Here is a 15,266-nt window from a genome sequence, read left to right as displayed (position 1 = left end):
AAAAGGAAGGAAGTTAATGCTGGACTACACAGAGTTTAAAAGCATTATTGGGGGAAGTGCAGAATGTTGGCAAGATTAACATCGGGGGAGGAAAAGCTGGTAAATCATAAGACAGATGAAGTTCACCAAAACAGACAACTCTCTGCTGTTATTACATTAACTGAAGCACCTGTATTTGATGTCTCCTATTAGCCAGATTGATGCAACTCTTTTGCTGCCTCCTCTCTACAGATACTTTCCCCAAAGCTGCATGATAACGAATACCCTAGTGACTCTAAAAGAGGCCTGATTCAGCAATGATGACAGCTACCTCTACCCGGTGTACCATGATAAAATTTGCTAAACTGTGCATTCAGCTAGGGAAACTAATTTACTGGAGCAATTAGGAAGTGATTTAGACTAGACATAGAGAAATATTTCCATTTCTTTGTATAAGCATTTGTGTGCATGACTGCCCTCAAGTATAGGGGTCTTTTGATTCTCCAAACTAGAGGATGTTGCACTAACCTGAAAGCTTAAGAGGGCCTGCTCAACTGGAAGAGGGCAGATTGATTAGACAAAGCCTATGTCTGAAGAGCTGTGGCAACAGACAAATGCCAGGAGGGAAAAACACAGGGGGAAAAAAGGAAAATCCTAGAAGTTATTGTTCCCATTACAGCAGTTTTTAAGACATCCCATACTACTAGGCACTTTACAGGTACATGTTTTGAAACAGTCCTGCCTCAGAGTTTGTCACCTAAACAGATATGAAAGACAGAGGGAAGAAAAATAGATGTACGGAGCAGGTTAGCAACTTGCTGAAGTCACCTAACAAGCTGATGGCCAAGAGGTAAAAAAAATTTAAAGTGATAGTATATTAGTCAGACAATTAGAAACAAACTAGAAAAGTTTAAGAAGCTATTATTTGCTACTGAGATACAAGCTTTAGGCTACTTAAGCAATCCTGATGTATTTCTGTCCAGACTAAGTCAACTTTTACTTTCTTACTTTTGGTTGTAGTTTAACTACAACTTAAAGTGAGATGAGGTCAAAACACCACTAGAAATTTGAACTGACACTCATGGTCAAATACTACATGTGTGAGACAATATAGACTGTCTAAATACTACAGAAAGAACTACATAATCTACATAAAACTCTTCATTATAAATTCAAAATGGCATCATAAATTATTATATTTGTTTCATTAAGCCACACCTCTTTTTCTTTCTTTTTTGTACAAAAGATACAAAAAATCCCACAATATTCCTTCCAGTAAGCTTGAAAATAAAATTGCACAGTCAGAAAACTATAGACCTTATTTACAGAACAGAGAGTATGAGGGTTTTCTGGAAAAGTCTTAGAGGAAATCAGGCTGAATAGTCAGCTGACAGCGACCTACTAATGAAAACACAGAGACAATGAGATGCTCATACTGATGGAGCAGAAACAAGTACATTTTGTTACCTTTGTGTTCAACATTGTTAGAATCTGCTGAAATACCATGTCTGATTCCAGCATCTACAGCACAGGTAGGTTCCAAATAGTTCAGAGAAGAGAGCTGTTAATAAAATGGTGACTCATGGGGAAATAAATGTGGAACTCAAACTACCTGGGCTAACATAGAAGATATCAGCTCGTTACACTGTGACGACCTAACAGGAAACAAATGTTTGATAGTAGGTACTTCAGCACAGAAGACAAAGACATTGCAAAGAGAGAGGGTGAGAAGTTAGAGCTAGGTAAGTTCAAATCAGATTTCTGTTACAGCGTGGGGAATGACTTGCTGAAGCCACTTCTAAGTCCAAACAGCCCCACTATCTAGGGTATAAGATTTAATCTTCAAACCTGCATATGCAGAAATGAAGATACAGGTCTATCTAAAGGATAAGCTTCAACTCAGAGAAGAATCCATTCAGTAAAATTCTCTGGTTTCTGAGTGCACATTACATTGGGGAAAGAAAAATGTTCAAGCTTTACAAGCTTCCATAACTGTACAAAATCTTCCGCATTTTGATGTCAAAACAGAAAAACAAATCATGCCTGGACTCTACTGTGGGCCCTTGCAGAGATCATTTATATTCCTACCATCCAAACATATTTAACATAGTTTAGCATTTCTCTAGTTATGAGGCCAAATTTTCAAAGCAGTGAGTGGGATGTACATGCATAAATCCTGTTACTTGTTCACAGCGTTTCTGCACATACCTTCCATGATCCCCTTTGGAAATTTAGCCTATTAGCTGTAGGTGTAGACATGACTGACTTAAAACATTACTTCCTATATCTTTGATTATGCCCAGTAGTTTTTAATTTTCTTTTCCTTTTTTTTAAAACTGAGAGTATTATAGTCAGGTGTGTATAGTAGTTCTACTTGTCAAAATACAAGACCTTCTACATTCCATGCTCTGATTTCCAAAGCTGTGTCTGTAGAAGGGGGCTGTGGACAGAGGAAAGAATAATTTTTCAATTCTTTTCCTAATACCAAAGTTACTGCATAATGATGCCTGCTTACCAACAAAAAAATCAATTTCATATCATGTTTCATTACTCTCAAAAAAAACAGAGTTTTTCAATCAAAAGGAGGCATTGGGAATTAAAGATGGAAGCTGCTTCCTTCTCTTTCTACATAATGCACATATAAAGAGATGAACAAAAATAGATTGAAAACTTGAGGAAACAAAAATAGCAAGCCTAACAAAGCCACATAACCGGATTAATTTAATCACTATGACATTACAGGAATAGGCTCTCTGTTTTCAATGAATTGCAACAAGAAGTTGCAGCCGGAATCATTCCTCATGTTATAATGCTTAGAAGAAGTAGAAGCCTAACAGCTATTGTGATTTCATTTCAGATTTTTATGTTGAGAATCCAGCAAAAGTATAGTTCAGTTGTTGAGTTCATTTGCCCTTTTCCCCTCTTCTGGCAAATGCATTTTTAGCTGCCATAGCTAGAGTCAGCTGCCTCAAGAGACACCCTTGAAAAAGTCATAGATCATGCTACCAGTATATAAATGTTCCAAAATACAAATAGAAGGTGATGATGTATTATTTAATAATAGTTGTCACGAATATTCAAAACATGCCAAAGTTTGGGCTGGCTGAAAAATACGTTGTGAAATATTTTTATTCCAGTGCCAACTGTTTTTTTTTTCAAAACTCTCCTATTGTCAAAATATCTTTAACAAAATTTTGATCAAGGGAGATTTCTCATTTCTACAATGGAATTTCTGACAAAAAATCTGTATCCCATGATTCTTTATGCTGGGTCATCCCAAGATTTTTTCTGGTCAGCTAAACCATTTAAGGGAGAATCTGTCTCCTTCATTTGTGGAAGAAGAACTGAAGGTCTGTCAACATTCAAAGGGTATTTATGGCCAGATTCCAGTCCAGTTCTTATAAAATTAAGATTTCAAATCATAACCTCAACTGTTCAAGACAGTACAGAATTACAGCACAAGCAACTACATGCTTTAGAGCTCTGTGCATGACATGGGGAATATTAGAAGAAATGTTTATAAGGACAAAGCTTAAAAATACAATATAACTATGGCCTTAGATTTGAAAGCTCATAAGAGCAGAGGTTTACCATGTTTTCATATATCAGTCAAATAATGCAAATTATAGCCATAAATAGACAACGACAACATCCAACACTACTGTAGTGTTTTCCTCCTGAAATTTGTAAAACAGCGAAGTCTCAAAGCAATTTTGTTAAGAAATAAATTATCCTTTCATCCATTTCACAGATGAATAAAGGCTTGGTCCAAAAACAATAACTAAACTGGGATAATTTGTCAGGTCAAAATCAGGAGCATTATGTACTGCTTTGAGAGAGACCTTCATCACTGGTCTCTTTCAAATTAAGTACATCTCACCATACATTCTATGATAATCTCATAGAAAAAGAGCATATAAGCACTGAGCAGACAAAAAATACGTGAAGATATTTTACAGCTTGCTCATTTTAGTGGTTAGTCCTTACAAGTAAACAATACACTTTAGGCAATAAGTATAGTGCCATATGGATAGGCAGAGATAAAAGACTGTCAGGAATATTGCCAAGATTGGTGTTTCTCTACAGAGGATCTACAGTGTTGCCAAAATAAAACAGGGACAAGTGAGGACAGAAAACCATCTGGGCAGATTACAGCAAAACAAAAAAAAATTCTATACTGAGCTAAAACAAAAGAGAGAAAATAATTAATCCAATAATCACAATCTAATAAATTCTCTATTATTTTTTATATCTGAAAAATATTATTCAATACCCAAAACTGTCTTAAAAGTATAACTTTTGTTTTTCTATTTGCAACCATTTCTATAATGAGATCAGGAAAAAATATTTTTGCAAAACACCATTTGTAAATATTTTGCCAATGAGCAGTCCTTTCAAGCTTTTGACAATGGCAATTTTAATCCTACACTCAGATTGAATACTGGATCATCCTTACCCGCGAGGGATAAAGGGTATCAGTATGGTCACTATAGTTTTTTGTATGATTTGCATCTCAGTGTATGCTTCTGCTTATTCATACTAAATATCTTTGGTGAAATGACTTAAAATTACTCAGCTAAACAACCAAAAATAGCTAGCTGAAACAAAGAGCACCACAATCTAAAAAAAAAAAAAAGACAACTCATCCAGAGTCTGTAAAATTATTAGCCATCAACTGGACAGTGTTGCAAGTACAAATGGGTGTGTAGCTCATATGCTCCCCACAGCTCTTCATGACATTCACCAGCTGTCATCCAAGGGGGAAAGACCTCCTTCCCATATAATTAAAATCACTGCTGTTGTGTGACTTTTGACATCAAGTAGCCATAAACTCACAAATTTGTGGTATCAGGTCACATTTGGTTTGCCAATGAATATATGACAAAAGTTGAAAAATGGATGCTTAAAATTGGATTTTTGTAGTCCACTTTGAGAGGCCTAAATAAGTAACAAGGAATTCAAACAGTTAAGTACCTAGACATTCCCACTTTCATCAATAAAACACTTGACCATTAGAAGAAACACATGCAGTGTTGTTTCTTGCAGTTCATATCTTGCAGCATGTTTCTGTCAGCACATGAAAGTGCTTCTATTTTTTTTTTTATTTCATATTGACTCTGATTTTGTATTACAAAGAGAAACTACTCCCTTCCACCTTCCTCTGCCCCAGCCCCTCACAAAACTAACAACATACGCCAGTGGTTCTGGGATAAAGCAAAAATTCAAATACCACTTCATAGTCCAGAAAATATCTTCAAACTATTCCTGAATACCTCATTATGGATGAGGGAATTAGACTGCACTGTACCTTTATGTGTGTCAGCATTTCCTATGCTTACCAATTTCAAGATATACAGAACTCTTGATATGGGTTGCTGAGGAAAAGGAAGTATCATTGCAGCTTATAGGTAAAACCATATTTGCCAAGGGCTGCTATGTCATATCTGTTTGTAGAAATCATTTAGAGGGAAAATCTCATCCCTTGGGTCTCTAATTAGGCCCCCTCCAAGGCATTAAATGCCTCCTAGAAAAAGCTAGGCACTTATAGCTTGTAAACTGAGGACACATGGCACCTTCCATCATCTGCAGTAAGTTTGTCTGCAATGCCAACATGATTTGAAAATAGTTTTTACTGCCTAAGAACCTATTGATCACAGTTTCTTCTTAGGACATATCTTCCAGCAGGATGAGACATGCATGTCCTCTTCATCTATTTTAGTAAGTCAACTTAGTTTTAACCACTGAGGAAGAATATTTAGCTAAACTGGCTGACTACACTAAAACAGATGATGACCACACACATTTTCTTCCACCTGCAGGAATTCTAGGGCAGAAGCCTCCAGCAGAGAGGCAGCTGGAGAGAAAGTATGGGGAAGGAAAAGGGGGAGGGAAAAATGACAGGAACGTCTCCAGCCTCTCCAGCTAGAAGACGGCATCTGGCTATGCCTTTAGGTTCTCAGAAAAAAATGAAATTTTCAGTCATAGCACATGGCAGAATGAATCTTAGCATTTAATAGTTCAAATACTTATGGAAAAGAATAAGTTAGAAAATTATTCTAAATCTTTATTAATATAGCTTCCAAATATAAACATAATTAAACACTTAACTGTATTCCTTATTCTTACTGAACTTGGAAAATCCTCCCTTACAAAAGAAAATAGGGGTCAGATTAATTATACTCACTGTTGTGGTCAGTTGCTGTTTCATAAATATTTGTTTAAAGGTTTGTTTTTTTTTAATTTATTTAACTCTAGAAATCAAAAGCCTTGCTTATAGCTCTCCATGAAATATCAAAATATCTTTGTCTTAAGAATCTGTTGGAGTTGAGCATTTGGGTTCTGAGCGTTTCCAGCATTATCAGGTTAGAACAGAACAAACAGACTAAAGTCTGACATCAGCGCTCTTCCCAGCAGGATACACTACTTTCTTCATTAGAATCTTTGAGCTTGAGATCAGACACAGCGAAAGATTAAAACAAATATGAATTTAATCAAGGGATTCTGCTTTCCTGGTGTGGGAACAGGAACATGCTGACATAAATAGAGGACAAAGCACTAGGGCATCTGAACCAAATCAAAGACAGCTTGCTTACCACTAACTGCTCAGATAATCCATATCATAACAACAAAAAGAAAAACAATTATTTATTCTTTTTGATGTTGCTGCTCAGAAGTAACTTCCTTTTTGAAGAGAGTAGGGTCAAAGCCAAGTTATTGTTTTTGCTTGAAACTCTGTCAGTGAGAGACTAAAAGTTATTAGGTATGACTTACTTTGGAGAATTATGTGGGAAAGTTAGAGATGTTCATTTCTTGTGGGTAATAACTTGGGGGAAAAAAGCTAATTGTAAAATGCACTGAAATGTCATTGTTTTTATGGAAAATCAGACCATTAAAGAAAAAAATCAAGCAGATAATGCATTGAAGCCTCCTAAAATAGATGGTACAGAGCCAGGTCTCAGCCTGAGCTAATGGCCAAAATCAAGCCTAGTTACTACATAATGCTGAGAACATCCTACAGTTATAGATAAGTATGCTTAGCATTTGCAAATGAGTGGGTGCCCAGAAAACTCAGAGGTTTTTTTCTAGTGCACTGCAGATTTAACACATGGTCATTAAAGTCTCTTTTGATGTAAAAGTCATTGCAACTAATAAAACCAATGAGAAGGACAAAGTCAAATAGGATTGGCAAAATATGGGATAGGCAAAATAAAGTATCCACAAAAAGACAGATTTGCTGATCTGAAAGAGTGTTTCCTACTATTTAAGATTCATTAAGAGTCTGTCCTCAGCCTTATAAAAGACAAAGACAAGTCATGCCCAGAAGAGTATGTATATTAAATTTATATTCAGAAATAGACTGAAGAGTTTACATTAGCATAACATACAAACATTAATGTTCATAACATGCTTCTTAAGTATACAAGCTTACTGCCCCCATTCTACAGATAATGAAAGTGATGTTCATGTTCCAAGTGGGAAAAGAATCCACAGAGTGCTCAGATCTCAGCTGGAGACACTTTCATTTTGCCATATAGATGCAAAAATTATGTGGTACTGATATTCAAGAGAAAGAAACCCAAAACATGAACCCCAAGTAAGCGGAACTGCAGGTTCTTAGCATGCCACATGCCATGTAACTTGTATCTCATTTTATTTGCAGCTCATGTCAGATATTTGGAGCTTAACATAACTTCCGATTGCTACAATATTCCAGCCCTCCTCCCACTCCCACATTTTAGAAGGGAGCAGAGCAGGTGCCGAACTGTTATATGTTTACTTTATTCTAAAGGGAGACTGAAGTAATAACATATTAGATTAAAATCTGGTTGCATTTACTAAGCTGCAAATTCAATGATAAGGGAATTTCACACCAAAATGGAAACTCAGCTTACAACTTGCGTTAACGTGGAACCAAGCCACAAGCCCCATTGGGTACACTAACCCCAAATTCAGTCACGCTCAAAAACAGACCACAGATTTTCTGTGTGGACAATAATGGAGTTGAGGCTAAAAGTCTGACAAGAGCTATCATTAGTGATGCAATGAAGAGGACATACTGTCAGAGTGAAAAAACATTTCTCATTCTGCATAAGAATAAAAAGAAAATCTAAGTTCATTTCACATAGGAGAAGCCAGAATCCATGCAACACACAATACCTAATGGCAAACTCAAACCAGCATGCTCCGTGGCAAGTACACACTTAAACAAAACACATCCTTGGAAGCACAGAATCTAGTGTTTCTCCTCTTCCTAATAAGTGCACTAATCCTTATACAGCATTTCCCAACTAATTAATTCATGAACCTATAAATATTAAACATGGCAAATTTGTAACTCCAGAGCAAAACATCAAAAATGGTGTCTTAGAAAACATTTAAGATTTTTGTTTGAGATAAAAAGATTTGACAAACAAAAGAAGCACAAAGCCGACAAGAATATTGTAGGGTCTTGGAGACAGACCTTGTGAGAGAAAGAAGATGCTTCTGAGGCAAATTTCTAGATCAGGTTCCCGTTAGCTTGTTTTCCATGAGGAGAAAGAGGGGCAAGACCACAAAATACAGAGAAAAAGTGAAAACAAACTTGAAGAAATTGTCTAAAATCATAATAAATAGGGTGAATTAATATATCAGACATCAAGCGAATCAGGTGTCTACAGCATTTAGGAGGAAAGAAAGCCATATATGAACAGCAACAAAACATGCAAGTAATAGTAACTGAAAGCTTTTCATGAGTAATAGGAAAGATGGTTGAAATTCAGTCAGTATACCTGTTTGATAAGGGCCAAGCCTAAGTATATCCTGGTGGTAACACTGTGCAACGTAGGCCTTTTTTTTCCGTCTGAAAGATGGAAAGGCAGATGCCTCTGCATCCACCATTCCAGGAAAGAATCCCCTGTGTTCCCTGCACCTGATTCCTCTCTTTTCTCCAGCAGGAGGGAAACTGTATTGGTGATGAGGGCACAAGCCACAATACAGAGCAGCTAAATCAGATAGCAACCTTGGGAGACCTGATGGGGAATATATGACGGGTAAAAAAAAAAAATCAATATTCAACGCCAAGAAGCTACATGTCAGCAAAGCAGACCAAAACTATTCCAAAAAAAAGCAGAGTTAAAGAGACAGTAAGGAAGGGACAAGAAACATGGCCATGCAGCTGATTTAGTTCAAAGTAGAAATACAGAGGTAAAACAAATGCTTTTATTTAAGAAAGCACTTTCTAAAAATCAGTTTCATTTTTAGTGTCTAAAACATAGGCCTCATGAACGCATCAGCAACAATTTTTGAAAAAGTGGGCCAAAGACTAGAAACCTGTCATACAAAATCCAGGCTACTGTACCAAGTCTGGCACTACTGACGAAGAAACAATCCCTCAGTTGTCCCACAGATGGTGATTTAGGAGACTTAAATGCATTATTCAGTCAAACTGTTAAAATCTTTTATTTTTGACATACCAAATGCCATTAAGAATGTTACAGACTGCAGCAGGGTCTGGAAATGTTTTTGGATTAACATTTACATTGTATGAGGAAAATGTGGGTCCTTACTCAGCTAACTGAAAGATCAACAGCTGGACTTAGCCGATTCCTTTTCACTTCCACAAAGAATGAGACCAAATGAAAACAAAAACCAGCAAACAACTAAATAACATGACCTGGCCAGCTCTTAGACAGTGAAGACAGTCATATAATAAGTATTTACAATAATAACAGTGCCTGAATCAAGATGCTTGGGAAGACTATAACGGACATGTTTAACAAATGCAGCAGTCCTTTGGGTGTGACCCATAATGAGAGTTAATTTCAGTGACCTTTGTAGTCACATATGATGTACCTGTGTGTACTTTGGAACGGAGTGCACCAAAAATACTTCGGAGGCAAGACTGCCTGGAGTTGGTACATCCACATGGTACAACACAGCACCATATAGAGATGCCTACCCTGATCTCAAAAGCTGTTGAGCTGCTGGCACAGAATTATGACTGAACCAACACACCTCATTGCTCAGTAAAGCTAATTCACTCAGACTTACATCACCCAGATACGACTATAATTGCTCCTGGCTATACAACTAGCACAGCTGGCATGCTCTTTGGGATTTCTGCATTGCGCTCTACTATACACCACAGCTATTTCAGTAGTTTGTCGCTTCACCTCATGACTGATTATCACAACTAAGAGCTTAGATTACACAGCCTCAAAACACTGCAGTCACCAGTGATTCACAGAATTCTAAGTTTTGACACCTATTCTGCAGCTGGAGTGCTCCTGAGCACAAACCAGCACTTCTGTAACAGCAAGATCAGATGTTCTCATTTAGAGAACACATGACCAAAAACCATCCTAGCAAAAATTTTCATTATGCCATTTTTATCTCCAGCCTCTCTTGAGACATAGGATCTTCCCTATGTTCCTCATTTAAATCCCAACACAAGGAACATACTCATTTTCATCGCTCCAACAGAAGTACAGAATACAAGGTCCAGAACTTCTGCCTTTGGACTCTGAGCTAGGGGAGTGTTCCCTGCAACAACACACAATAGGAAGCACATCTCCATTATATGTGACCCGCAACAGCAGAGAGCAAAGGGGTAAGAGAAATACAGGCTCTTGGGATCCCCATCCCACTTTTAAAGAAGTATAATTAGTCACCTTACTGCAGGACAACCCTCGAACAAGGAATACAGCCCATGTTAGAGATCCCTGAGCTGGTCCTAAATGACTTCCTGTATCTATATGGTGCAATCCCATACAAACATATTAGCTTAGATTCCCAAAAGAATCATAGAATTGTTAAGGTTGGAAAAGACACTTAAGATCATCGAGTCCAACAGCTAACCTATCACTGCCAAGTCCACTACTAAACCATATCCTCAAGCACCACGTCTACCCTTCTTTTAAATACCTCCAGGGATGGAGACTCCACCACCTCCCTGGGCAGCCTGTTCCAATGCCTGACAACCCTTTCGGTGAAGAAGATTTTCCTAATATCCAACCTAAACTTCCCCTGGCGCAGCTTGAGGCCATTTCCTCTCGTCCTATTGCTTGTTACTAGGGAGAAGAGATCAACCCCTGCCTCGCTACAACCTCCTTTCAGGTAGTTGTAGAGAGCGATAAGGTCTCCCCTCAGCCTCCTCTTCTCCAGACTAAACAACCCCAATTCCCTCAGTCGCTCCTCATAAGACTTTTTCTCTAGACCCTTCAGCAACTTCGTTGCCCTTCTTTGGACACAATCCAGCACCTCGATGCCCTTCTTGTAGTGAGGGGCCCAAAACTGAGCACAGTACTCAAGGTGCGGCCTCACCAGTGCCGAGTACAGGGGCATGATCAGCTCCCTGCTCCTGCTCACCACACTATTCCTGATACAAGCCAGGATGCCAGTGGCCTTCTTGGCTGCCAGAGCACGCTGCTGGCTCATGTTCAGCTGGCTGTCAACCAACACACCCAGGTCCTTTTCCTCCAGGCAGCTTTCCAGCCACTCCTCCCCAAGCCAGTAGGGTTGCATGGGGTTGTTGTGACCAAAGTGCAGGACCCGGCACTTAGCCTTTTTGAATCTCATACCGTTGGCTCCGGCCCAATGATCCAGCCTGTCCAGGTCCCTCTGTAGGGCCTTCCTGCCCTCCAGCAGATCAACACTTCCGCCCAGCTTGGTGTCATCTGCAAACTTACTGAAGGTGCACTCAATCCCCTCATCCAGGTCATCAATGAAGATATTGAACAGGACCAGCGCCAACACTGAGCCCTGGGGAACACCACTTGACCGGCCACCAACTGGATTTGCCTCCATTCACCACCACTGTCTGGGCTCAGCCGTCCAGCCAGTTTTTAACCCAATGCAGAGTGCACTTGTCCAAACTGTGAGCAGCCAGCTTCTCCAGGAGAATGCTGTGGGAGACAGTGTCAAAGGCCTTACTAAAGTCCAAGTAGACAACGTCCACAGCCTTCCCTTCATCCACTAAGCAGGTCACCTTACCATAGAAGGAGGCCAGGTTAGTGAGGCAGGACTTCCCTTTCATAACCCCATGCTGGCTGAGCCCGACCCCCTGGTTGTCCCGCATGTGCCGCGTAATGGCATTCAAGATGATCTGCTCCATGACCTTTCCTGGCACCGAGGTCAGGCTGACAGGCCTGTAGTTCCCCAGATCCTCCTTCTGACCCTTCTTGTAGAAGGGTGTCACATTCGCTAGTTTCCAGTCATCTGGGACTTCCCCAGTTGACCGGGACTGCCGATAAATGATGGAGAGTGGCTTGGCAAGCTCCTCTGACAGCTCCCTGAGTATCCTCAGGTGGATCCCATCCGGCCCCATGGACTTGTGAATATCCAGATGAAGGAGCAGGTCGGAGACTGCCACCTCTTCAACAACTGGGACTTCATTCTGCATACTATCTCCATCTCCCAGCACAGGGGCCTGATAACCCTGAGGATGACCAGTCTGACTATTAAAGACTGAGGCAAAGAAAGCATTAAGTACCTCAGCCTTCTCCTCATCTTTCGTGGCAAGGTTACCTTCCACATCCAATAATGGAGGGAGATTCTCCCTGGCCTTCCTTTTGTCACTGATGTATTTATAAAAACATTTTTTGTTATCTTTAATGGTGGCAGCCAGTTTAAGTTCCAGCTGGGCTGTCTTAGCAGGATCCCGCAGCCTGAATGCAAGACTCTGCTAATGCAGATATTTTTGGCAACTGGGATCTCCAATTGCACCTGTAACATAGGTAGCCATTCCAAAGGAAGAGTCACAGGAATCCAGAAAGGGAAGGAAGTATTATACTTGCTGACACAGAGGGCTGTGAATGAAGGGGAAGGAATGTTAACTGATGGAGGCAAGGCAAAATATGAGAGGACGTCTCTAAGGCAAAAGCTCCAAAGAGGCAATAACTGCTTCTGGTTCACTTCCACGCTACTCTGTCAGCCTTCTTATGTATAGTATGTGAAGAACCCATAGGAAGGCAATGAGAAGCCACAAGCACTCACTTAGCAATAAATAACAAAACAACACAAATGTGATGAGAAAAGTCATTTCGGTCTAGTAATAACAAGAAAGATCTGAGCTGGCTATTGGTATGAAGAATGAAATTTGAGGAATTGTGGAGCTAGCAGGCAAGATAACCTGCTCAACTCAACCTGCATTCAACTGCAAGCTGCAAGAACATTCTCACTCAGGACACGTGCCTGCACGGGAAAAAGACCATCCTGACTGGAAATATAACTAACTAGCCGGGGGGTTATGGGAATTTCTCCATCTGCTCAAAAGGGTTTCCACGCAGTTGACTCTAAATACATTTTTGGTGGATTTATTTCAGGTAAGAAGAAACTTCTGTAACAATTTTAAGATTTGGCTGGACAGGGTGCTGGGCCATCTTGTCTAGACTGTGCTCTTCCTAGAAAGGTTGGACTAGATGATCTCTGAGGTGCCTTCCAACCTGTGATTCTGTGTGATTCTGTAATTATCCATTACTGCAACAGTACAAACAATTGACATATATTTGCCTTACTGTGAATAAAGACTCCTTTTTGATCCTTTTGAAAAGTCACACATGAAAAACTTGATTGTATTATTTTTCTTTTTACAAAATCTTTGAGAGTTCTTCTCACTGACTTCTAAGAGAGTCAAATATTTTTACGTCTTTGTTTAGGGAAAACAATAAAAAATACGAATGCTGAAATCTTAGCAAAAATGTATAGGTTGAAAACTACAAAATTAATAAATTAAAGCTGTGATTAAATTATAATTGTAAAAATTATATATGCTATAATAATAGTATTTTATTATTTCTACATCCTCAAGATATTTTCATCATTATCACAGTACAGCTCTTCTTAGTCTACAGAATCCATAGCCCAAATTCTGCACTGCAGGATATCTACTTAGCACCAGTTCATCACTTCACTGCAATGCAGTAAGGTATTTTCTTTACTCCTGACATTCTAGAAGAATCATCTTATTTTCATATACATACTATTTTAAAATATATGTATGCTATATAGATATATTTATCTATAAATACGATGTAAGATCTATATAGTCTTCTATCTAATAGCTCTCTTTGGCCATAGGATTGGTTTCCTGGGAACTCTAATAGAAGGTTATAGTAAGGTTTATTGAATCCAGCTGGCCTAAAACTGGTGAAATACTTAAATTAACTTTACATAGTTATATACATGCAAATTGCACTCTCAGCAATGATTTATATTTCAGTATCTACACTAACTACTAAAAATCTACTGTAAAGGATTGCAGAAGTCAAACATTCACAGATAGGAAATACCAACACAAAAGATGCTTGCGTAATCCTGAGTTGAACTACTATGCTTTATGGCACAATCTTTGATTACATGATTAAATGTTCTGAGGATTCCTGGTTCTTTCAGTGCACATCATGAAAGTTGCTGGCTTACCTCAATAACGATTAAAACATTATTTTTTATATAGTTCCAGACCTTCCTGAGCATTGCCATCTAGCTCCTCCCTACAAAGGAATATTCATTGCCTCAGTGGATTTTTTTGGTGTGATGCTCATCATCATAGTAATTTTTTCACAAACAAATTAATTATGTCTTCCTAATACTACACTGAGACATAACATGGGAATAGCAGAAAACTTTCAGAGGCTGTGGGTTCTTAGAACTGAAAGGCCAATCTCAAATAAGTAAAGTCAACAACTGAGGTAAGAGGTAGGCAAAGCATGATAAATGATTAAAGAAGAATAGCCTTAAAAACTTACAGACTGATAGACTTTACATGCTCCAGAAGTTGCTCTTTCCACAGTTTCTTAGGCCATCTTTCTGCTATGATAGCATATTTTTCTTTTTGACTGGATCAGCTGAAGTCCATGGTAAAAGAAATGTAGATGGGCCAGTTTAAAATCATCTTACTGAAGAGCAGATCTAGAAAAAAATAAAAGCAATGAAAAGTTATTAGCTTTATGTACACTAGATCCCAGGGGCAAGGAAACAAGTGTTTATCTGAAAAAAGAGCCTTGGGCTTTCAAAACTGCAAACATTTATTACTAGTTAGCCAGCAGTTTCTACAAAGTGTCTTGCAAGAAATACCAAAATTCCAGCAGGCTGCATCTTTTTTGATTCTGATCAGTAAACTCCCCATCATCAGTCAATAACAGCCAAACATACTGGTTCCTGCTATGTTACATCTTTTTTGTGTGTGGTTTTTTTTTTAACTTTGGAAGGGCTTTTGAAACCAGCAAGCCTATGACAGTGAACCACAAACAAGGCTGTAAAGAAAAGATTATACAATTATTTGCTAATGAATACTCAAAGTGAACATTTGA

The 15,266-nt window shown here is 38.7% G+C and overlaps 1 long non-coding RNA gene across 1 annotated transcript in view; it reads right to left on the bottom strand.

Annotated features, from left to right (window-relative positions):
* LOC142061055 (uncharacterized) overlaps window positions 1-15,266 on the bottom strand; it is a 104,260-nt gene that overhangs the window by 78,922 nt on the left and 10,072 nt on the right. The window contains exon 2 of the long non-coding RNA XR_012662035.1: window positions 14,703-14,865. This is a non-coding gene — a long non-coding RNA (uncharacterized LOC142061055). The remainder of the gene's footprint in view (window positions 1-14,702; window positions 14,866-15,266) is intronic.

The sequence above is a fragment of the Phalacrocorax aristotelis genome, chromosome 8, assembly GCF_949628215.1.
Source record: "Phalacrocorax aristotelis chromosome 8, bGulAri2.1, whole genome shotgun sequence".
Classification (NCBI taxonomy): Eukaryota; Metazoa; Chordata; class Aves; order Suliformes; family Phalacrocoracidae; genus Phalacrocorax; species Phalacrocorax aristotelis.
The sequence above is the reverse complement of the archived record's forward strand: the minus strand, read 5'-3'. Positions and strand labels throughout refer to the sequence as shown.